At 43.6% G+C, this 24,241-nt stretch overlaps 1 protein-coding gene across 5 annotated transcripts in view; it reads right to left on the bottom strand.

Moving 5' to 3' along the window:
- Positions 1-24,241, bottom strand: part of RALYL (RALY RNA binding protein like) — a 1,712,955-nt gene that overhangs the window by 1,396,226 nt on the left and 292,488 nt on the right. For all 5 annotated transcript variants that reach the window (XM_085605346.1, XM_085605349.1, XM_085605348.1 and 2 more), the window contains one exon: positions 3,336-3,386. The gene's annotated coding sequence lies outside the window, so the exon portion shown is untranslated. The remainder of the gene's footprint in view (positions 1-3,335; positions 3,387-24,241) is intronic.

Genomic DNA, 24,241 nt, shown 5'->3' on the forward strand with positions numbered 1-24,241 from the left:
TTTTTGATCGACAGAGCAAAGATTTTCACATAGTTTGGCCTGGGAATTTTAATATAGCTGAATGACCTTTCCTTTTCAATATAGGTGTGTGGCTGTAATAGCAATATTGATCAATTTCTCACTTTGGATAGTGATAGAATTATTTTATTGGGTGCACAGGTGGAAGTAAACGGCATTAGCGATAACAATCCGGTAATCCTAAATTTACGGATTAGTTTACATTTGATCTCCAACACAGGTATAATTGCGAATATTATCCCATCAGGGCTGAATGGAAAAAAAGGGAAATGGGCTTGGATTGATCCTTCTAGTTTTATAAGCAACCTGGTAGCTAGGAATATGGAGTCCTTTATGACAGGCTTGTCATTAGAACACAATCATGTAGACACACTGCAAGCTCCTATTTGTGATCTATTTTACTGTTATAGTTTCATCATGAATTTTTTCTGATTATACTTTTTTAAATGTAAAATGTAATGTAACAACTAATGCTTTGTTTTGCTATAAAACGAATAAAGTCTTTGATGATGATTAAAAAAAATTGGTTTAGTTAAATTTAATACTGTCAAGAAAAAGTCTCCCCAAATCTTCACGTACATCTTTTGATAAATTTCAGAGATGCATAAAATAACTGACAAATAATAGAGTCTACAAGGAAACCACTATCCCGATATACCCTTAACCTTTGCCTGGTGGCAGAGTTTTTCTCTTCTTGTGGTCGCCCGAGTAGTGAAAAGTTGTCTCCTTATGGTGAAGGTTTTTGGAATAGAGGTTTCCTCATAGACTATTATTTGTTAGATATTTTATGCATTATGAAATATACAGCAAGACTGTATGTAATGTTTCTGCAGATTCTGGAAACATTTTGTGGTCTTGAGAATGCGGTGTTCCCAAGGCAAGCTTTTCAAGACGAAGCGCACATTGAAAGCACAACATTTTAGCCACATTTCTGAATAAATAAGATGAATGATTTGTAAACGATATATTTAAATATGTATAAAGCAAGATAAACATGTGATTTTGAAGTTGAATATAAACTCATTCGTGATTTTATAGAATACAATTAAGACCTTTGTTGTTACAGAAAATATTTTTCAACAACTGTATGTATGTATGAGTTGTATGCAGTGTGTATGGTTGTGAATGAGAGCAAATGCTATGTTATTTTATCAATTTATATTTTGTATTCATTGCAACATGTGCCCAAAACAATGACAATGTATAGTCCAGTTAAAAAATAATAACATTTGACAAAAAAAGATGACATACAACAAAATAGATTTGTATACTGTATAATAAAGGATTGAAATAATTATCACAATCCTGTTACGTACATGCTTTTGTGCATTTCTGAGAGATGTTTCCAAGAAAATGTTAATTGAAAGGTTGACGTGGGTTCTGGTGTCTATTGAGAATGGTTCCCTGCCCCAGTAACCTTATTGGAGCAGGGAGTCCCATGTTTCTTGAATAGATTCCAGAGATTACACATCTCTGTTCCCTGCATCACATAGCAAATAGATTACCAGTGATATGAGGGAATAGTAAGATTTCCACCAGCCATTGATGGTAGTCCGCTCTCGCCCAATCCCCACTGCCAGACCATACATTGTTTGGGCACAATATTCGAGCTAACTGTCCAGCTGCCCACATGGTGGTCCACACATTTTACAATCTGGGCAACTGTGCAAAATAACTGTTCTCAGCAGATTCGGTCGCTCCTTCCCCAGTGGCTTCCTTTAGATCATCATTAATTATTGAGAAAACACAGTCCGTGGTTCGTACCCTCAATGAGTTTGCTGCTTCCACACCATTCTGCATCAGCTCCCAGTCCTCCTGTATGACTTTTGAGTTAATAGTCTTTCAAATGTTACTTTAAACTGTGCAAATAAGAATGTGGCAATCCCATGTTGATGACTCACATGCTAAGGCACACATATTTCTCATGCAAACATATTTCTGATTTTGTTTATCCCTTGTTTTACCTGTCAATTTTATTAATTTTAGTAATGTTTTTTTTTCTCGTTATTGTAACAATTTGTTTTGACTTTATTCTTCCCCATTGCAGTGTTACCAGTTAATAGCTTAGGTAGTTCTTTCTGCCACATCGGTAATAGTTTTTTGAGCAGATCGCTAATTTTCTAAATAAACTTTTTTTTATATATATATATTAAAATATATAGAGAGACATGAAGCAAAAATGTACAAATCAAAGCCGAAAGATTTGCTAATAGGATGTCTATAACTGGATCCCCTCACAGGGGTACTGCCAAATTGATAACTGAAGTCCTTCTTTTTTGCAGCCCTGAAAACTGAACCTATTGAAGACTTCGGGGCACATTTTTCACATTCCTTTGCTATACTGATACTAATTTTCCTGCACAGTTTGACTTCTGTATAAACCTATGTTATTACAAACAATTTAGCCACAACTGCAATGAGAAAACATTGAAACATATATTCTAATGCTTGTTATCATCCAGTGGCTGGTGCAATCTCATATTAGGTTTCTGCAATTTCAGATATTTTTATGTGCTCAATACAGGTCAAACTCCGTTGTAAGCTACAAACCACAAAATGAAATCTTGTCAATTAATAAAAAGTACTTCAGAATGGAAAACATATAATTAAGTTCATTAACATTCTGTGAAGTATTAGAATTTGAAACTTTTTGTTAAAAGTACAGGACTGTTCTCAGTTACTCCGGTGAGAGGCTTGTAAAGTTTGCCACAGACTGCCTCATCCATCCATGCTGAGATGCATCTCGTCATAATTGTGGTGCAATTAGGGTGCATGTAGGGGCATACACATGTAGGGTTTTCAGCAAAAGGAACGCAGTGTAGGTAATGGGAGAAACTGTTACAACCTTTCCAAGCCACTATATTGACATCACAAATAACAAAGTCACACTTTTGTCCCAGTGTTAAAATATTTAGACCCATAGGTACACCATACACTTTCTGACTAGGGCAGTTGCCAGAAACACGAATAGTTTGACTATGATGAGTGCAGTAGTCAAAATGAAAATATTAAATTTCATTTTTCATAATCTTCTCATTGTAATATTAGGGTTCTTTCAATGTGAAACATTAGATGACATCATGATAAAACGGAGGCAAGTTGGTCTCTGGGATGATGAAGCGTATCTATTAACTGCACTATGAGACATAGTGCGGTACCCATCACCAGGCGCGGGAAGCTGTCATATTGATGTAGTGCAGCTCACAGCCCATTAATGCCATGTGCAGATGCAACGTCCCACATCAGAAATGACTGCAAACATATTCTCAATTGCTCGCTGTTGGGAACTCATTTGATATGCATAAAAAAGAAGTTACCTTTAATTCAGCTGATGCTACAGATGCCAGAGTCTTCCTCCCTTCAATGTGCTAAAAAAAAGTGAGAGAGAGAATCTCAAGTCAACCTTGGACAGTTAAAAGAATCACACAAATCTGTCATCTTCACAAGTGTAATAAAAGTTCCCTGGTTGAATACTTTGCAGAGGAGTAACTTCTGGAGAATTAATACCAGTTTTAAAATTGTGTTGAACAGTCGGCTTCTTCCTTCAGAACAGTCCTATGAAATTAAGAGCATATCCTTTGTGAAAATGTTACATTAGGGATTGCAAATGAGTGTGATTTTCTCTGTCAATGCAAAGCTAGATTTCTTTTCCTGGTGTTCTTCTCTAGATGCAAAGCTGCCAAAAGGGCAGCAGATGAGGTAGAACCAGCGCCCATTGGTGTGGGTGGCCCACTTATACATGTTTATTGTATATGAGGAGGAAGAGATGTGGTGCAGCGGCCAGGCTGGCTGACTCCCGAACATAGGGGCTCACGGTTTGATCCCCGGTGCTGGCGGCAGGTTAGCGCAGCACCTTGTGACTCTGGGCAATAGCTCGCTTAATCTTCCCGATGGCCCCTAGCGCCGGGACACCTCAACTGAGGTAGCTGCACGCTTTAAAAATGCCGGTATTAATGTTATTATTATTGTACCACTTTAATATCCTTCACTACCCAAACAGCATTCAGGAGGACCATTCTCCCTGCTTGCACTAGGACCAGCCGCGGCCCGTGCAGGTAAGAGCGCGTGGCTGGGAGAAGGGACAGCGGCGAGGGGAAATTAATTATTTATTTAATTTTCCCTCTTGGTCGTCTATCGAATCCCCCCCCCAACCCAGCCCCTCTGCTCTTACCTGCACAGGCCGTGGCTGACTAGGACCCATAGAAGAGTCACTACGCCACTGCTGGCCTCATTCAAAACCCACCCCTAAGATATGTCCATGTAAATCTATGTGTTGGTGAAAGCTTTGAACTATTTCAAACTGTGTTTAACCCTGTGAGTGCTGAGCATTGAAGAATTTCAATATTTATTGCTGGCATAATAAGCCATTAGAAAGAACCATATTTCTGAAGCCCAGTTATGCATTGCTCTGATATCAGAGAAGTAAAACAGGAGTTGTATTCTCTGCCTAGAGATCAGAACAAGGTGGTTGCAAGTCTGTCGCCTTACCCGCGCCCACCCCCACACACCCCCCCAGAGACCATGGAAGATGATGGAAAGCAGTTTTACAGTCCATTCCCTCTCCCACTGCAAACTCAACTGAGATGGGGGATGCTAATCACTGCCTCACCTGTTAGGATGGGCTGTGCAAGGTCCTATTGACAGAGAATTCTGAGCCATGCAGCAGAGAGACTATTACAGAGCTGCTGGCCATGTGACACCTTCTCTCTGCTGGAGAGAAGAGAGGGCAGCGTCATTTTCTAGCAAGAGTGAAAGAGGGATATTTTGAAGGTGGTGAGGGAGTGTTGCTGATTGCCAAGTATCGTGATTCTATCAGTGGCGTAGTTGTGAGGGGGGCAGAGAGTCGGTCCCCGCCGGACGGCACTTATTTGGGGGCCGCAACACGTCACTACAACCAGCACTTCACTACAATAAAAAGAAAGAAACCCACTTACCTTGTGCTCCCCGAAATTGCTCACCTTGCGTACGCAATTTCGGCGAGTGCAAGTCGTGATTTTCTTTTTTTTTTAAATGTTATTTTCCCTCGTCGTCATCTGTTGACTCCCCTCCTCTTACCTCAACTGGCCGTCACCAGACAGCAAGCTCAGGGACTGCCCTGGATGGCAAAAACTCTGGCTACGCCTCTGAGTTCTATTGTCGATTGGGATGGAGAGGGTGTTTTCATAGTTGGCTTAGGAGGGGAAGTACACCTGGTGTAATGAGTGTATTTGGGAGAATGCAGGCCACTAACAAAAGTGGATAAAGTATGGACAAAGCACAAGCTATATTCTGTTTATTTTGGAGATGAGAAAGCCATGTAGTGTGGTTGGCGTGACATCCCTCAAATAAATGCATTCTTGACTTGGTACTTGGGTGTGGGGGCCCTGGGTTGGGTCTGCTATGTCTGTGCTGGTTTTTCTTGTCATCTTGATTTCAGGGAGAGGTTTAAAATGAATCAATTTTTAGATCAGGAACTTAAATATATAGTGACCAGTACAGCAAAAAAGTAACAAATATGCAGCCTTAGACGTACTCCTCAAATTAATGCATATATACTACTTTTTAGAGTGCACAAATATTGGCAGTACTAGGTTTGGAAAATAGTCTAGTCACCAGCAGTCCCTCAGAGTAGCATATCAAACCATCATTTTTCGCCCACTGTGCCACTCTGGAGAGAGGGCCTGATAAAGACTTTGGCAGATGCATTAAAGGCAGACTGGGTGGTGGATGATTTTACATTGCAAACGATTTTTCACTCTGCCCACTAAATTTAGAGATGTCTGTAGGCCCCACAGAAATCTCTGCATTGGAACGATCTGCCATTATGGGGGTTCCTGTCAATGTAGGAAAAGTTTGACCAACAGCTCCATCAAAGATGACAGCTGGCCGTCAAACTTTTCCACGTTTTTTATTTTTCAAAAACAGTCGCCACCCCCACCATGGGAGTTTACTTTTTTTTACTGTCCCTCATGGCCAGGAGATATCTGGCAGTGATGAACGGACAGAAAAAAAGTGCCATTCAACTGTCCAGTCTCAAATTTTACTCTGCAGGCATGAAACTTGAGTGTCCACCTGACTCAAAATCGGCTGGTAGGACCTTGAGTTTAGCAGGAAGGGTTCTCCATCTCTGTTGCAATAGAGTACCTGTCTGCCAAACTCTAAATCAGCCCCAGAGGCCCACCTAATGCAAATGAGTACTGACTGTCCTTCTCATGAGATCAGTCCATCCTGCACCATGGTCTTTTTCACTCATTCACCTCTGCTTATTTAGACGGAAAATTAGAGATTCACACCAACCAAAGATCACTGACCTAGCTACGCCTCTGCTCATCTGATATTCAAAGAAAGCAAGAGAGGGAAAAACACACAAAAGGGAAAAAAAGAAGGAAGAGAAAGAGGAAAAACCAACATAAAGGGAGAAAGCAGGGACCAGCAATAGTAAGATAAAGTGCAGACAGTGTCTGGTGATGGGTTGAGGATGCATTTCGACATTTAATTTCACCGACGCAGCCCTCTAAGCAGAGCTTTGGGCACCAGCACTGGTTCTTTTACATATAAAGCTCTGGAAGTCTACATAGAACTACTTGCGTTGGAAATCCATATTTCATTTCCTACGAAAACAACTGAGTCGCAGACACACTTCATTACACAAAAACACACATTTTGGGATGTACCTAACTCTGTAAATCCACACATATCACCTATTAAGATCAGATGTAATCGAAAGGTTAGGAAGACATGGCGTTTCAGAAGCAATGGAAGTCACACTAGAGCACGTGACGACTAAACACATCATAGAAACCACTTGGCCCGACTACTGACAAAGAATGGTATTTAGAGGTTTCCCAGACAGAGTAGGCGCGTTCATGAAAAGGACATGTATGTGAATATTTAAGGAGTGAGTTTCACACCTATTAAAAAATTCATGCAATGTAATTCACATGATCCTGTGATAGGTAGCACTGAATCCATCACATGTTCGAAAAATGTTTAAAATGTTGCGTCTCCTTAAAAGTCACTGTTCAAGGGACTTTAAATACAAAACGATGCAGGGCAATCTCCTTTACCCATGCAGGGCTATGCTTTCCAGACTTGGTAAGACATCCTTAGATGAGGGAATTGAGTCAAACAAAAATGAAGGCCACGCGCTTGGTTAAACCCCTCTTCCACTTCTTTCAAACAGCTCCAGGCTCCACAATTCAGGGTAAATGGGGACTAGAAGTTTCATGACTGTTACGATTCCTCCCCTTAACACGATACAAAACTACAGGGAAAGTGATGCTCAGCAGAAGAGAGACATGATAAAGATAAGTCGACTTTATTGACCATCAATTGATGTGTAAAGAGGTGGTGGGGGGAGGGGGAGATTTACCGCCCAAACCGGTCTTCCTGTGAGGGAGGCATTGACAGTCATACATAAAGAGAGGGCACAGGTTACTTCAATTCGCTCATTGCAGAGTGACTGAGCACAGGGCGTAACATCAGAAGGGCTGGGGGCCTAGTTCAGAAGACTACAAATTGCAAGCAGTTAATAAACAAGAGGCCAAGTATTTACATTAGTTTTCTTTAAAAAGGAAATATCTTTTATTAGCCTCATCATTTTATTTTATGGAATTATTTTAATTAATATTCATTGGCACATCTTCCCAGATCCAAAGCATATCAAACTATAACCCAGAAATTGAAAATGGAGGTGATAACACTATATTTCTCGACTCCTAATTCCATAGTTAAATATATATTAACAGAACAATAACAGAGCAACTGTCATTTATCTGAGACATGTTCCACACATCGCCATACATAATTTGTCAAATAATTGTGCAAAACTCACGGCATCGGTTAATGTTCACCACTACTCTTGGAGGGGTATTTGTAGTTCTTCCAAAGAGACAGTGCTTACTTTGAGCCGGTGGTGTCTGGAGCTCTGATCCAGCACGTAACTGTCAACACGGGCACTTATGCCACATGGGGGTACTGTTTGTCTAATTTAGAGATGAGCACAAAAGTTGTTTATTAATTGAACAGATAGTAAAAAATTGCTAATACCAGTTGTCCACTCCATTCTTTTAGTTTTGGATGGCCTTGTATCTTCTGAATTTTCACACTTGTAGGATTTTTATAGTCAGTTGTGCTGGTGCTGTCATTGGCAAAATATCTCAAATAAATGTCCATACTAACTCTGTTTTCTGCCAGCGGAACGCGAATAGTCTTGGTAGGTGAGCGCATCACTTTACTACGTAAAACTGACAGGTCCAGACAAATCTCAGACCCAAAGGGTTTCATATGAGAACACAAAGCAATGAAGAATCCAGCAGTACAACTGTCACTGACACAGCTAGAACTAGAGAAAAAGCTGTCAACGCACTTGTTGGTAAAACAAAAATAGACCCATCTTCATATGTTACTGGAGCCAAGAAGCCCACCCAACCCCCACCCCCCTCCCCCACCAATCATGTCATAGCTTTATAGTCAGTTTATAAATAGTTAACAATATTCAGCTTTCAGGAGGATGCCAGTACTTGAAAATAATTAGTTTTACGTACTGTAAAAAATGTGTTCCTTTCTTCCAAGCATAACATTTTCTTGCCTGTATTAATATATGCCTGTCCCCTTAAACAATAGAGGTGGTGAATAGGAAGCATGTTAAATAAAGCCCTAAAAAAGAAGACATTGCTCCATTTCACAAAAATTAGGTTAATGTTTGCAGTATTCATCTGCATTTTCCTAGAGTACAGTCCCCTGAATTATTGCCAGGACTGTATGGATACCGCAGTTCTTCAGTTTATTAATTTATTAAATGCAGACCTTATTAAAGCAACTTGAAGGAAAGTCTCACGAAAGATATTTTTAGCTCAAGCTAAGCAACAACACTTCTAAGCAATTCGATTAATTTCTCTCATTCGAGGGGTCGATAAAAGAACAGACACTTCCCAGAGCTTTATCTCTATGAACAGGTGTGAGAGGCGTAATCAGTGCATCTAAAATGGCCTCCGAGTTTCCAAAGTGGACTAAAGGAGCTGGGCTGAGTGTGGGCTAACTGCAGGTAGGACCATTATCTGAAAACTGTAACTAGAATACTGCCTCCGATTCACAGGCCAGCATGATGTGCAGACAACTCCTCGTGCCCTTCAATGTCACGTCACTTTAAGAGTCGCAAACCCCGCCACAAAACTCCACTATCGGTCACCAGCAGCTTCGACCACCCTGTGACGATTCTTGATCTGGGCCTGAAACTGAGAGCAATGGGTCAGATATGTTTGCTAAACACTGATTCACTTTGTGAGGAAACAAGTAATCCTTGAGTCTCTGTGTGACATTTCATATATTATTTTTATTCTACAATATTAGTATTGTCAGGTTAAACTATCTCACAAACTCTATGACCAAATTCTCTGCTCTTGGACAGAGGGCAGGCACATCTACATCAAAGCTGTCCCCGAAGGCCGGTTCAGTATCACAGGTAAACCTGTTACAGCGGGGGTTCAGGGGGGAGGGAAAGGGTGCACACCTTAAGACTGATCACTGGTTCGAGATTAGACTACCTGCAAGCATTCACCCCATCACATTTTTGGGGTTTAACTGCCAGTAGTATGCCTGGAAATCTGAGACGGGTGCAGCTTTCCAAACCTAGTGCTGTCAACATTTGTGAATTCTAAAAAGTAGCACATTTGCATCCATTCGAGGAGTGTTATGTGTAGGTGTGTTATGTGGCATCAGGATGTGCCATGCAGTGTAAGTTAGGGTGTGTTAAGTTGTGTCATGCTGGGCTATTGTTTATGTTACGATGTATTGGGTTATGCTGTGACATACTGTGCTATGCTGCATTAGGTACAGTGTGCTGTATTACGGTGTGTCATGCTGTGTGATTTTAGGGTTTGTTATTTTGTATGTTGCACAATGCAGTATCATGTTATGATGTGCTGTGTTATGTTGTATTGTGCATTGCTATCCTGTGATATGTTCCAGTTTGTTGCTTTATGTTCTGTCACACTGTTATTCTGTGTTATATTAGGGTATTTATGTTCTGTCACACTGTTATTCTGTGTTTTATTAGGATGTGTATGTTCTGTCACACTGTTAATCTGTGTTATAATAGGGTGTTTATGTTCTATCACACTGTTATTCTGTGTTATATTAGGGTGTTTATGTTCTATCACACTGTTATTCTGTGTTATATTAGGGTATTTATGTTCTGTCACACTGTTATTCTGTGTTATATTGGGATGTTTATGTTCTATCACACTGTTATTCTGTGTTATATTAGGGTGTTTATGTTCTGTCACAGTTATTCTGTGTTTTATAAGGGTGTTTATGTTTTGTCACACTGTTATTCTGTGTTATATTAGGGTGTTTATGTTCTATCACACTGTTATTCTGTGTTATATTAGGGTATTTATGTTCTGTCACACTGTTATTCTGTGTTATATTAGGATGTTTATGTTCTATCACACTGTTATTCTGTGTTATATTAGGGTGTTTATGTTCTGTCACAGTTATTCTGTGTTTTATTAGGGTGTTTATGTTCTATCACACTGTTATTCTGTGCTATATTAGGGTGGTTTGTATTCTATCACACTGTTATTCTGTGTTATATTAGGGTGTTTATGTTTTCTCACACTGTTATTCTGTAATATATTAGGGTGTTTATGTTCTGTCAGGCTGTGCTATGCTGTGAAACATTCTGGTGTGTTGTGTCACGTTAGGGTGCAGTAGATGCGCTGTGCAGAGTTATGGTGTCTTGTGTTGTGGTGTGTCATATTCTGTTTTGCAGAGTCAGTCTGTGCTATATCAGAGTGTGTTATGTTGTGCTATGCCATGCCATGATGTGTTATATTGTGGTGTGCCATGCTGTGTCATTTGTACTTTGCCGTATTATGTTTTGGTGGGCTGGTTTGTGTTATGTTATGCTGTGCCTTACAATGTTATGGTGCGTTGTGATCTATTGTATTGTGCAGTGCTATACTGTGTTGTGTTAAGTCAGGATGTTATTTTGGGTTGCACTAGTCTGTGTCATTTTATGACACGTTGTGTTTTATTGTGCTATGCTGTTCTTTGCGGTCTATGTTAGTATGTGTTGTGCAATGGTCTGCTAGGGCATGCTATGTTATGGTCTGTCATACTGTGTGGTCCAGTGCTATGCTCTATTATGTTATAGTGTGCTGTGTTTTATTTGCTGTGCTCTGCTGGGTTATGTTATGGAGCTTTGTGATATATTGTGTAGTGCAGTGCTATGCTGGGCTATATCAGGGTGTTCTGTGTTATGTCCTGCTATACTCTGTTATGTCAGAGTATTTTATGGTATTTCATGGTGTGCTGTATTATTGCGCATCATGCTGTGGTATGTTTTGTCATGTGTTTTGGGTTATGTTGAGTGATGATGTGCCTTACTGTACTAGCATAGGGTGTGTTGTGTTCTGTCACTCTGTGCCATGCAATGCTATTTTAAGTTTTTTTTTTATTGCTGTGGTATGCTGAGTTATATGATGGTATAGTGTATGTTGTGTCATAGTTGGTTATACTCTTGTTTTTTTGGTCATATTGTCTGTCACGCTGTGTTAATTTAGGTTGTGTCATGTTGTGTCAGTCTGTTATTCTGTATGATTTTAGAGTGTGCTTTCTGTGTCATGCTGTGTTGCATTATATAATGTTCTGTTATGTTTTGCTGAGTAATGCTGTGCTAAGCTGCCATGTATTATGGTGTGCTGTGTTATCATGCTGTGCTATGCTTTCTTATGTTAGGGCGTGTTATGCTGCCCTATGTTGTGAAGCTATGGTGTGTTATGTTGTGTAATTTGTGCTATGAAATGTTGTGTTAGTGTGCCTTGAATGCTTTTATTTGTATGTGATTGTGTATTTTGTGTTTTACTGTGGCTGTTGGGTTGTTTTTAGGGGGTTATACCTGAAATAATCACGAATGAATGATTGATTTAATTTCTCAAAGCTGATGGCAGATTCGAAATAAGACCGCTGTGCTTGAAATACTAGAAACAGGAAGATACCTGCAGTGTTTTATTTCAGTTATCCTCTGCCTCTCTTTGACATATAGGGGCTAATATTACTGCTTAAATTCTATGCGGGGTATATGTGTATTCCACTGCACTTCTGAAAAACGGTATTATGAATATGTGGTTAATTCAGGTGTACTACAATGGTCAATGGTGTAGGCCACGTCTGTGTGTGGTCGCGTGCCAGGGCAATGATGCTTCAGAGGTAGGCGCTATTTCTCTGTGTTCGCCTCTACCTTTTGGAATTGTCTGCCAGTCCCTTTTACGAAAATGTCTGTTCTCCCACAATCTTATCAAGATCTGGAAATGTTCTCAGCATTCAGCAGATTACGTTTTCTCGTCAGTTTTAAAAGCCACCCCTGCTAAAGTACTACTCTGCCTAGTTATAGTGATGGAAAAAAATGTAATATTATTGAAAGATATTTTTCAACTACTGACAGCAAATAAATGATCTAACCAAAATGCAGCCAGAAGTTCAAAAATGTACCACCGCCAGCTAAAAACATGCTGTCCACACCAGATGTAAATTGTAAGGGCAGAGCTTGCGCAGCACTCATCACTCCAAGGGCTGGACTGGCCGTAGCAGGCACCGGGCGTTTCCCCAGTGGGCCGGAAGGGTGCGGGCCAGTTTTAAACTGGTGGGGGCTGTTTATGTTGCTGTGGGCCCGTTTTGCAGCAGTGCTGCAAAATGGTCCCCTTGTATGTTACGCAAAAGCGAAGCAGCAGTACAGCAGCAGTGTTCCAGCCCTTGCAACTAAGTCCGACCACCCTGGGGGAGAAGGGGGGAGAGGAGAGGGGCGGACAGACGTAATTGCCAGGGCTGGTTTAAGTTCCCACTCCTCCATCCAAACCGAGTATTTGGTGGCCAGAGCCAACTGGGGCTTCAAGAAATGGCACCCTGTAATGGCTTTGGATTTCTTTTAGAAAGAGCTGCTCATATTTTCTGGTGTAAAACATGACTCTTCTGGAGTAGGGGCTACTGAACCACCGGCACCAATTTCCGCAGCCCCCAACATTACTTACGCTGCCCTGTCTTTAAAAAAGTCCTATGACTTTTTACACAAATTAGATTTTTTATTACTTCTCTATAACATACTCTATCTTTAAAGCAATACTGGATAGAGGCAAGCACAAATGTGAAAAATAACTACTGAACATTACTTTTATGCAGAAATGACCCTGTAACACACATTGTGTCCTATTCTAATTTCAGAAATATTCATATTTGTATAAACCTAAACGTATCTCTTCTTGGTAAGGACTGAATTCAGACAACATTTTTTAAAAAAAAACAAACGATAATGTTACGATTGATAAAACACTCACCTTCACCCCGGCTCCGGCTTACAATATACTTTGCAAGAATGCTCTGCAAGATTCCAACGCTTGTCATAATTACCTTCCACCCCAGGATCACAGTGAAATCAGATTCTCTGCCCTTTGCCCATGAGTAGGGCATCTCAGGCTACCAAGCAGTGGGAAGAGATGGCAGGTACACTTTAATGACTCCCTCAGTAACTGAGGTCAGTGACCTCACAGCGATTGTTGTGAAAGGTCCATATGGCCGTTGCGATGCAACGAAGGTCGCATGACCGTACTGATATCAACAACCCAAGGCACCGATGCTGCAGAGTGCCCCACGATCCATTGCAAGCGAGTGGCGCCTAAGACCTAAGGACTGCTGCGACGAGATGAGCCCCGCTATCAATCTGGAGGTGACTGGTTGAGAGGTGTCCTGCTGACTCCTCGCTTCAGACTACCCTGTGGCGAATGTTACTCAACCGGTCGCCCCTGCAACAAAGCTGAGTGGCACGTCGGATTAAGGGACCACTGTGGCTGAAAAGAAGGAGGCGGTGCCCAAAACCCCCTCGCTCTCAGATACGCTGCAGACTCCCTCGCTCAGCACCCACTGCGCTAGTCCCAAGGGAGTGGAGAACAGAATGTAGAGACTACACAAAGGGGGGGTGTCGACAGCGCTCCCTGCGGCGAGCCCCCTAACTCCTCACATTAAAGCTGCCCCACAACTCGCCTCACCAGTGTACACTGGCTTCCGCTACTTGACTCCACAGCCACAGGTCTCATCCTGTACATGCACCTTTGAGAGATAACACTGGCCCCCGAGTTCACTTTGCGGCCGGGTGCCTTTTCTCTACTCTACAGAGCCCTCTCTCCGGATTAGCTCAATCATATTACGCTCAACCGACCCTCGGTGAAGAGGGTGGTCTGCCATGAATCCCTGATGCAACTCAAGGCAAGATGTCTACAACCTGGCTTGATTCCCCCTGTGCAGCACGAGATCTACCTGCAGACTACCACACGCTGCCTTCGCCAACCACCACCCGGCCTTCTCACCTTATGGCCATCACCAGTCTGGGGATCCCTTCAAGCCCAAGATCACCGCCAGTGAGTGCAACAGCACCCTGAAGGCCTGGCTGAACGAGCACTGCAAGAACCCCAGCAATGGCGAGAAGATCATGCTCTGTAAATATGCAATATTTATTTGTCCAACCCTAATCACCTTTACTTAAAATATAATCTCGAGTGAAATTGCAACTCTATCCACAAGTATCTGTAGTAGACATATGTACTTACTATCATACTTTTTGAGTTTATAATTTATTCGTATCTTTTATGTAATTCATGCACTCTGAGGTCCTTATGTAATGTAACTGGTTCTATTTTAAGGCACTCTGACTCCTTCGGGTAAAGTTTGTGCTGTATAAAAAAGCATAAATAAATAGCGTAAACTGTAGTGTTAAGCTTGATGTGCAGCTCATAAATGCACCCGGACACATAGCAAGGCATATGCAACTGATATTCGTACGAAAGTCACATCATTATTTTTCGTTGAAACGCTGTAAATCAGTTCCTACTACAGTGCACACTGCAAAAAAATAGCCAAAGTGAGATTTGGAGAAAGACAGCCGAGAACTAACTACGATCCTTAGATTTATAACCAAGATGAAGCATGATTGTTTTTCTTTTTAAACCAGAAAATAAACTTCCTTCATAGAAAAAAAATATTTTCAGCTTTTTGTTTACCTTGTTATAGTACCTCCTCATATTATTTTATTGAGAATAAGCCGTACCCAACAGCAACTACTTTGGCCCTTAGATAACAAATGAAGTGCAAAGGGCATGGAAAGCATGTTCTGTTCCTCGCCAGAGTTTCACTTTCCCTTCAGGTCAAGGTCTCAAGATGTTAGTTTTATTGAAGCACTGCCTGGAAGTAGTTGTTCATCTCAGTTATTTTTGCATTATCCTATTTTTCAAAATGATTGCCAGTCCGAAAGAAGCGCAGGCTTTTATCCAGTGGTACTTATGCTGGTCATGCCTTGTAAACTGCTTCAGCGCAGTCCAGTATCAACTAAATTGGATTTCTGAACAAGTCTCGTGGGTCAAACAAACCCATGCCTTTCATTATCTAAAAGTCCGCGATTTAAAGCCACTACTGCCAGACCTAAAAAGCGCTATCAATGTGCATTCGCTCTCCAAATGCTTGAAAATGTCTAATCAAGTAAAACAAAACCACAAACATTCATTCTTAGATATGTGACATTATTCGCGTTTCTCCTATATTGTGACCATGAAACAGGAGCTTACACGTGCACTTTTCTGCTGATTCGTGGAGGTGAAATCCTCGATAATATCTTAAGAGACTGCCAGCTGTAGCCATTTGCTACATTTGCAATCTCCTTGTCTACCCCTCCGTTTTTGAATAATTGTTTACCTGGTGTATTAAGCACTTTTGTGATAACAAAACCTGCGCTTGGCAAAAGCACTTTGAAACAGCACACGCACAAGTGGCAATCTCCTGAAGTTAACTGCAATTGTGATTGCAAACCACTGGAGCAGCTACAGTGACCTGACATGAGATGGTATTTAATTCACAAAGTAGAAGTTGCCAACTGTGACAGCATCCACTTCGTACACGGTGGATGCCTGCCTTGAATAGAGTAGACTGGGGTCCACCGGACCAGCAATGGCGTAGCAAGGAGGAAGGGACGGTCAGCCCCAGGCGGCACAAGTTTTGGGGGTGGTGGCCTCCTCTCTCTCTTACCTGCCGTCTCTGGGGCAGTAATCGCAAGCAGTCAACTCCCCCGCCCTTCAATGGACTGCCACGAGGCAGCAAACTGAAGACTCTCGCAACCCCCCGCACCTCTCCTGGCTCTTTGATGCAGCCGCAGCAAGGCGGCAAACACGGGGGCCGAGGGCTAGCTACACCACTGCTCCCATGACGTCATACACTAATTGCAATCTTTTATTTTGATTCTAGAAGCATACAATTGTATACTTGCTGTGCAATGGTCTAATGGAACTCCAGTGCATCTCAGGTACTGCAGAGATAAACTTAGTTTTGCTAAAAGACCCTCAACACTCTTTTACAGCACCTGTAGGGTTGAGTAACAGCAGCCACCTTTCAGCTGCTAACATATCTGTGAAATATGCTTCTATGGCAGTGCTGGAAATGGCCCTTTCTGCAGGGTCACCCCAAAACTTGTTGGCCCCCATCTGCTAAATTCGTTATTGTTGGCTTTAAGACTGAGGGCAAGTTACCACTGCTAACCAGTGCTAAAGTGCATGTGCTCTCTACTCAAAACATGATAACATTGGCTTATCCACAATTAGAATATTTCATGTACTTTTAAGTCCCTAGTAATGTGCACTACGTGTGCCCAGGGCCTGTAAATTTAAACGCTACAAGTGGGTCTGTATCACTTAGTGTGCCACCCACTTGAGTAGCCCTTTAAACATGTCTCACACCTGCCACTGCAGAGTCGGTGTATGCAGTTTTAAACTGCCATGTAGACCTGGCAAGTTTACCCTCTTACCAGGCCCAAACCTTCCTTTTGAATACATATAAGTCTTCGCTTTGATAGGCCCTGGACAGTCCAAGGTCAGGGTACAGTGTACTTAAAAAGTAGGACATGTACTGTAGGAAAGCAGATTATTATGTGGCGTGGGGGTTAGACCACACTATGTAATACTATCACAATGCCCAAATATTCACACTAATAAATCCTTAGCTCAGTCCTGGCATTTCAGAGAACCAACATGGACGATACGTATTTGACACAGCTTGAGAGAAATCCAACATAAATTTATAAAAGCAAAGTGTCTTTTTATCTTAATTTTGATACCAAAATCAACAGAATAGTATACATATAACTGGAGTTATAGATTTTAGAAGCAATATTAAAATCAGTCCAAAATAATAAGTAGAAAATATAATATTGCCGTCAATGGGAAGAACCACTAGTGACAATTGGTCACTTGCAGTTCGAGTTACGTTGAACCCTTATAAGGTTAAGGTCATGCGGGCTGCTGGACCAGGCCATGATAGTCAGATAAATGGGCGTCCGGGTGCAGAGTTGCCCTGGTTGCCTGTGGTGCTGAACGGGAACAACAGGGATGCTGGTTTTACTACTTAGAGGGTGTTGCAAGAAACAGAATGCAAAAACATAAGAGATACAGAGCTGCTGACGTGGATCAATGTTGCACGGTGCTCCCTGTAGATGCTCCGTCAGGTGTTTGGGTTAGTTGCTGGATTGGCGATCAACAAGGCTTGGTAGCGGTAAACACAGTGAAAAGGTACTGGCATTTCACTGGGTCCCAGGGAGTGAGTCAGTGGCCTGAAACTTCGTGGCATGCAAGACTCCTACAATGCACTGGACCACCTGGATTTGGGCGATTTCAAGGAGGGCCGGTTAGTGTTTTTACCTGCAGTTTGCAGGGGATTAGCGCCACTCGTCCAGGGGAGTATGAGTGTGCTTCTGGTTTCCACAGGGGTCCCTCAGGGAGAGCCAAGTTTTAGCCATGGACGGGGCTAAATCACTCAGTTCCAAGTCTGTTGCTACAGATACAAAGTATCCCTCTTTTGCTTTGGTGCTGTGGGAAAAGTCCTGTTATCAGCAACACAGGTCTCCTCTTGGTCCTTGATGTAAGCTGTTCAGTAGTAAGATTATGGTGTCAGAGGGTTCCCTTAAATCCTAGATATATGGGAGTTAGGGGTGCAGGAGCTAATTGCCAATGGGCAGCTAGTACCTGCAGCTAGTCCACCCCTGAGGTGACCACATCCAGGGATGTAGGTCACCCTTCCAACAAAAACCCTCTATTCTGCCATTCCTAAAGATCGCAGAAATTAAATTGTGATGTACAGACTAGGCTGCTCACCCTGGAGATCTGGCTAGCCCTCTGGGGGTGTAAACCTCCTTGCATAGCTAATTCCCTGCCTGCCCGGCTGGAAATGTGCCTGGGCAAGGGGAGGGCTGTTTCCTCCACTGGGAGTCAGCGCTGATGTATATCTAAGGTGGTGCAGCCTTAGAAACCCACCGCCTTCATGTGCGAGTTCACTAGATTGCTTGAGAGGAGGGAGGTGTGACCTCCATCCTGCCCACGCCTTTGCACCTTACTCCTGGGAGTGATCACACTGCCTGGCAGGTCAGGATCCAGTCTTGGCGGCGGCAGGCACAGGAAATGCAGGCTTGTCAGCCAGAACATAGGGAAGCTGGGGCAACCAGGTGGGCAACCTCTACGATAGCCACCTAGGTGCATGCCCAGTCACCCAAGGCACAAGATTCATGTCGGGGATGAGAAGGCACATTGTTTGATACCAAACATTACATTTTTCAGCAGTACCATAAATGAGCTGCTAACCTCGAGAATGCCCGGGTGTCAGCCCATGTTATCCTAGGGACCGCTATCACTTGTAGTAGTTTCCAAAAGGGAAAGCCACTTTTGGGACATATAGGCTTGCACTCATATGTCCTCACCCTTAACATACCGCACCCTGCCTCCTGGGCTGAGGAGGCCTTCCTTAGGTGTGCCTGACATATATTAAAGATTGTGTATTGACACATGGTGAGGGCACAGTCGAGTCCGAGCAGTTTTCACTGCTCTTAAAGTCTTCAATGGCAGGCCTGCTGTCAGTATTTTGCTTTAGTTACACAGGGTGGAACAAAACCGCGCTGCAGCCCTGGGCACCCCTTTACCACCTATGCCCTGTGGACCACTGGTACCATATACTAGGGAGTTATAATGGGGGTAAAGTCATTGTCGATTGGGACTGCCAATTCACACTTAACTGTTTTAGGGAGAAAGCACTGGCAGTGGGGCCTGGTTAGAAGGCTTCAATGACTGTCAGAGTTGAAAACCAGCATCTAGCATTCCAAATGTGGGCACAAAATGGGCGCAACGGCAAACAGCCATGTTTTCTTAAATGTAATTTTGAGTTTTTCATGTCCTGGTAGTAAAAACCTCTTACATTTGTTTTTCACTACTGCAGGACTATCTTTCCCATAGGTTAACATTGGGATTACCTTTTTTATATCTTATAAGTGTAATTTCCAATTTAAAGAGATAGGACCCCCCCAAGTTTGGTGTCTCTGGAATCACAATGTAAAATCCTAACTTATGGTGAAGTTATATTTTAAATTGTAATTCTGAAAATACCACTTTTACAAAGTTGTCTTTTTCTTACTTTAGCTATTTGGTGCCTTTTGCCTTACCCTGACTACAAGTCTGGGAGGGTGAAAGCTGGGCTATGTGCATTCCCTCCAGATAGTCACACATAAAGGGAGCTTAGGTGTGGCTAATGTACCATCCACATCCCGACGGGCCATCATCAGTAGGATGGGGGGGAGCTGACACACCTGAAAAGGCTGTGTCTTGCCCCACACAAAGGTCTCTATACCCCATTGTTGTGAGTCTGGAGCCAGGGCAGAAAGGGCAGGGACGCTGAACTTCAAAGTCTCTCTATGAAGTCTGCCCGACTTCAAAAGGTGCAACTGGGTATATGTACTGGACCCCTGAAACCACCAACTCAGTCCACTTCTGGACCTGTAGATACTCTGCCAGGAAGAAGGACTGCTGTGCTGTTACAAGGACTGCCACTCTGCCGGACAGCTACTCTGCTGGACGCCTGCTTTGCTTTGCTGATCTGCTGCCTGCTGCTCTATTGCATGGGAGTGCGAAGGACTTGACCTTCATCTCTCCACCCCAGATCCAGAGTGACTCAAAGGGCTTTTCAGCTTGCCTCGTGCATGAAGTCTCAGGGACATCGAAGACGTCATTCCACTCTTCATCAGCACCTGGACTCTGCCATCTGATGTCTTACCCTGTCAAGTGGTGCCAATCAGTACTGGGCCCTTGGAAGTGTGTTTTTTAAAGTGCTGCAACCGCACAAATACATTACTATAATTGCTCGGCTCGGAACCGGTGCATCTCCTTCGATGCATCACTGTTGCTGCCAGGATCAAGGACATCACATCACCAGCTACACAGCTCGATGACGATGCATTGCCTACATCAGAGGGGTTCGATGATGGCATCTCTGATTTGAGCGGCTTAGAACTAATGCACCGCATACATCACCGGGATCGACGCCGACCCATCGCCTACCTTGCTCCTCATATCTCACCCTCAACGCAACTCCGAACCAAGGTACTGCTCCAGCAGGCCAAGGCTAGTCCCTGTATCCGATCTGCGCTCCATCACGGTCGGCCTGAACATTTGGATTTGTTCTGTCAACCAGATAGCCCCGGATTGCTCTTTAAGCTTTTTTTTTTTTTTTTTTTTGAAAACCTTTATTGACAGTTCAATCAAGAACAAGTATGGGCCTACAACCCCCCGGGGCCGGCCGCTAAGCAGTCAGAGCAAAAACAGGCAAGTGTAAACACAGGCAGCACTTCGGGGAGCAGAATCGTAATGCTATACTGTAAACAGCGTAGGTAGGGCACCAGGAGAAAAAGGTTTTCATTTTATGATGAAACAAGGCAGAAGGATCAGGTGCCAGACAATTTTCAAACAACAGTTACAGGTATGCAGGGTAATAAACGTAAGCGATTTATAGCAATCCATTAGGTCAATGGCGCAAGCACAAGTACATCAGGATGGGGAAGAATATCATAAGCAGTCGCACCTGCAGTCCCACGCCAGAACTCCCGGAGAGCACCCCGGAAATTGTGGTACACATGGAGCGGCAACGAGTCATAGCAAAGGAGGCGTATCACACTGATCCCAGAAAAAGAAAAACGAAAAGAATCAGAGAAGAAAAAGGAGGCCATGGAAAAGAGATAAAAGACTAAAGAACCCCCTCCCCCAACCCCCCACCCTGCACCTCTGCAGATGAGTACGGCCCCCCCCCAGCAGTGTGCCTGTCGCCCTGGAACCAGACCCGAAATATAGGAGAATAGGGAAAAAGAAGTAGGAAAAGAACCCCACCAGACGGGGGGGGTAGAGAAAGTATTAATAAACTGGAGGAGGGCCTTCAAAACATACCCCCGGCTTCTCCCACCCGCACGGTAAGTTTCCCCCAAAGTGAGCAATACACGGCACAAAATCTGTCTTCTCAAAGAAAAATGGGGAGCATTACGCACCTATTATGCTGTTAGCTATGCCAGGAGAGCACGCAACCCCTGAGCCCGCCCGTCCACTAGATGACCACCCCTGAAGGATCAGCCTCATCCCTGACCACTCTTCGGGAGTCTGCCCATGCCTACCCCTCGACCCAGCACCATATCCGATGTTCCAAGGTAGAGGATTGTCCAAAAACGTCCGAGGAGCAACGCACACAGGTGGGGTGGAAGTCTCTGAGCATCAACACAGTCCGCAGCGTGGAGAAACCGGCTTCCCAGTGCTGCCCAAGGATATACACCGCACTCCAGGTCCAGGAAGGCAGAATCAGCCAAAGCAGACAATAGTTGCTGGAGTTGTCTCTGGGTCGCAGGAGGGCACGTACGGGACGAGGCTACCACATCCCACTCAGGTCTAATGCCTCCGGGGCAGATCAGGTCCTCCGCTGGACGAACACACTGTAGCATATCGGCCGGAGTGTCCAGCTGTGCACTAACCTCAGGGGTGGCCGCCAAAGTGTCCTCCTGTGCGCAGTGTGGGTAGTCCCTGTGTACGTGCGGACAGGCGGGCCGCCACTGCCCCAGCGCCGACGCCACCCCGTCGAGCTTACTCCCCAAGACCCCGACACCATGAATCAAGGAGGAATGGAGAGCACCAAGGGCCTCGAGGAGGTCGCCGTACCCCGGCACAGCTCTCTGCGATCGCGCCGCAACACTCCCGAAAGTCGCACTCTCACAATCCCGCTGCGACCCAGCGGACAGGATGGTAGGCTTCATCGCAACAAGATGGCCGCCAAGTATGCCCGACCCTCACCGGGGCCGGGACCCTGGGACAAGCGTCTCGATGTCCACGTCGCTGGTGACCGGGTTCCGGGGGCAGGCGAAAAGTTATCCGTTGCGTGGTCACGGGCAACAGTCGTCCCCACTACGGAACAGCTCCCGTAAAAATTCGGGGGCGGCCCACAATGATCAGGGCAGGATACGGGCGGCGGCCGGGCAGCTCACCATCAAAGGCAGGGGCAGCCACCGGAGGGTCTGAGCATTGCACCCCCGGGCATGCACTCGGTCCGCCACGCTAGACAGTAGAGACGGTCACGACGAAATGTAGGCCGAGTTTGGCACCGCTCCGGTGGACCGACACCACCCAGCCACAACAGGCCGCTGTTGTTGAACTGCCACCCGGCCACGGCGTCCACTCGAGGTCCCGGCTCCAGGGCCGCACAGGCCGCAGAGTTCAAATGCCCATTTCTCCGGCGATACCGCAGCCAGAAACTTCGGAGTCACACAGTCGGGTGCCACTCTCCTTCAGAGACACGACCGCGTAGCACAGGTTAAGGATCTCGTGCAGGATATCCGTGCGGGATGCGGAGGTTCACGGAGCCGGGAGTCTACGCTGCCGTCCCGGTCGCCATCTTGGCTCCTCCTCCGCTCTTTAAGCTTTTAAGCACTATATTCCAAGATATTCTTAACAAATTCATAACTCTGATAATACCTATCGGATTTTTATCATTTTGGACTTGTTTTGTTCAATAAATTAAGCTCTATTGTTCTAATCACCTGTGGCATATTTTTGTGAGGTGTTTTCACTGTTTTAAGTGTTGCACAAATGCTTTACACATTGCCTCTTAAGTTAACCCTGACTGCTCTGTGCCAAGCTACTAGAGGCTGAGCCAGGTTAATTTTGGGTGTGTTTATCTGACTTACCCTGACTAGGATTGTAGCTCCTGTTTGAACAGACTGCATACCTCTGCCAACCAGAAACTCAGTTTCTAACATGCAGCTATCTGTGTGCAATCATAAGGTTACAGAATCACGTTCTACATTTGACAAAATAGTTTACTATGGGTTGGGTCATAATGACACCAGTTATTATAATGCTTTTAGGTTTTGGTATTAAAAGCCCATCAGGGTCATTTAAATAAAAGCACTAGTGTTGAATCAGATGTTCTTGTTTTTAAATTTGGATCTATTAGAATGTGTGCAAACCACTATCACTCCCATACATGCACAGCCAACCAACCATGAGGTGTGACCAGATAGTACTTGCATATGTAAATCACAGCACTAACACCTGATAACACACACAAAAAAGCACCTTTACCATTTGCATGTTTGGTTCCCCATTTAAGCCAACATCTACAAATAGGGAGGAAAAACACTCATAGGGCCTGATTTAGATCTCGGCAGATGGGTTACTCCGTCACAATGGTGATGGATAACCCGTCCACCGATATATTAATCTCATTATTTATTATGGGATTTATATTTCGGCAGACGGGATATCCATCACCGTTGTGATGGAGTAACCCGTCCGCCAAGATCTAAATCAGGTCCATAGTCATCATCACAAATGCTATTTGTGCGAGGAGCATATAACACCCATATTAACCGATCAGGTCTAAATTACTAAATTTTTAAGCAATGATAAGTGATCTGTAAATTTTGGAGCAAGTAAACTATGAGAAAGTGGAACAGTTCGTAAAAAAATGTATATACATGTTGATAAAAACTTTCTGAGACAGGATTAATTTTAACAAGCCTTATACCTATTAGAGTATTCCGGTTAACGGTAATTTGCAAAGGGCCACATTCTAACTTAGGAAGGAGCAGGAGCATGCACGTATCAACATTTAAATACAATTAAAAGTATCAATAATGTAAGATTCATAATACATTTGAAACGTAATTGTTTTTCAGTTAAATACCACAAACAATGTATACTACAGCATACAGAATACTGGTAAAATATATTTGTAGGTATGTCCTGTCTAAATCAACGTTGCCAACTGTTGTCAGAGTAGGCAAGAGGAATCAAGGCAAAAAGAAGTAGAAATATCGTCAACAAGTCTAAGTGTTGCTATGGGTAGTTTTATTTAAACTGGA

Source organism: Triturus cristatus, chromosome 5_1 (genome assembly GCF_964204655.1).
Source record: "Triturus cristatus chromosome 5_1, aTriCri1.1, whole genome shotgun sequence".
NCBI lineage: Eukaryota > Metazoa > Chordata > Amphibia > Caudata > Salamandridae > Triturus > Triturus cristatus.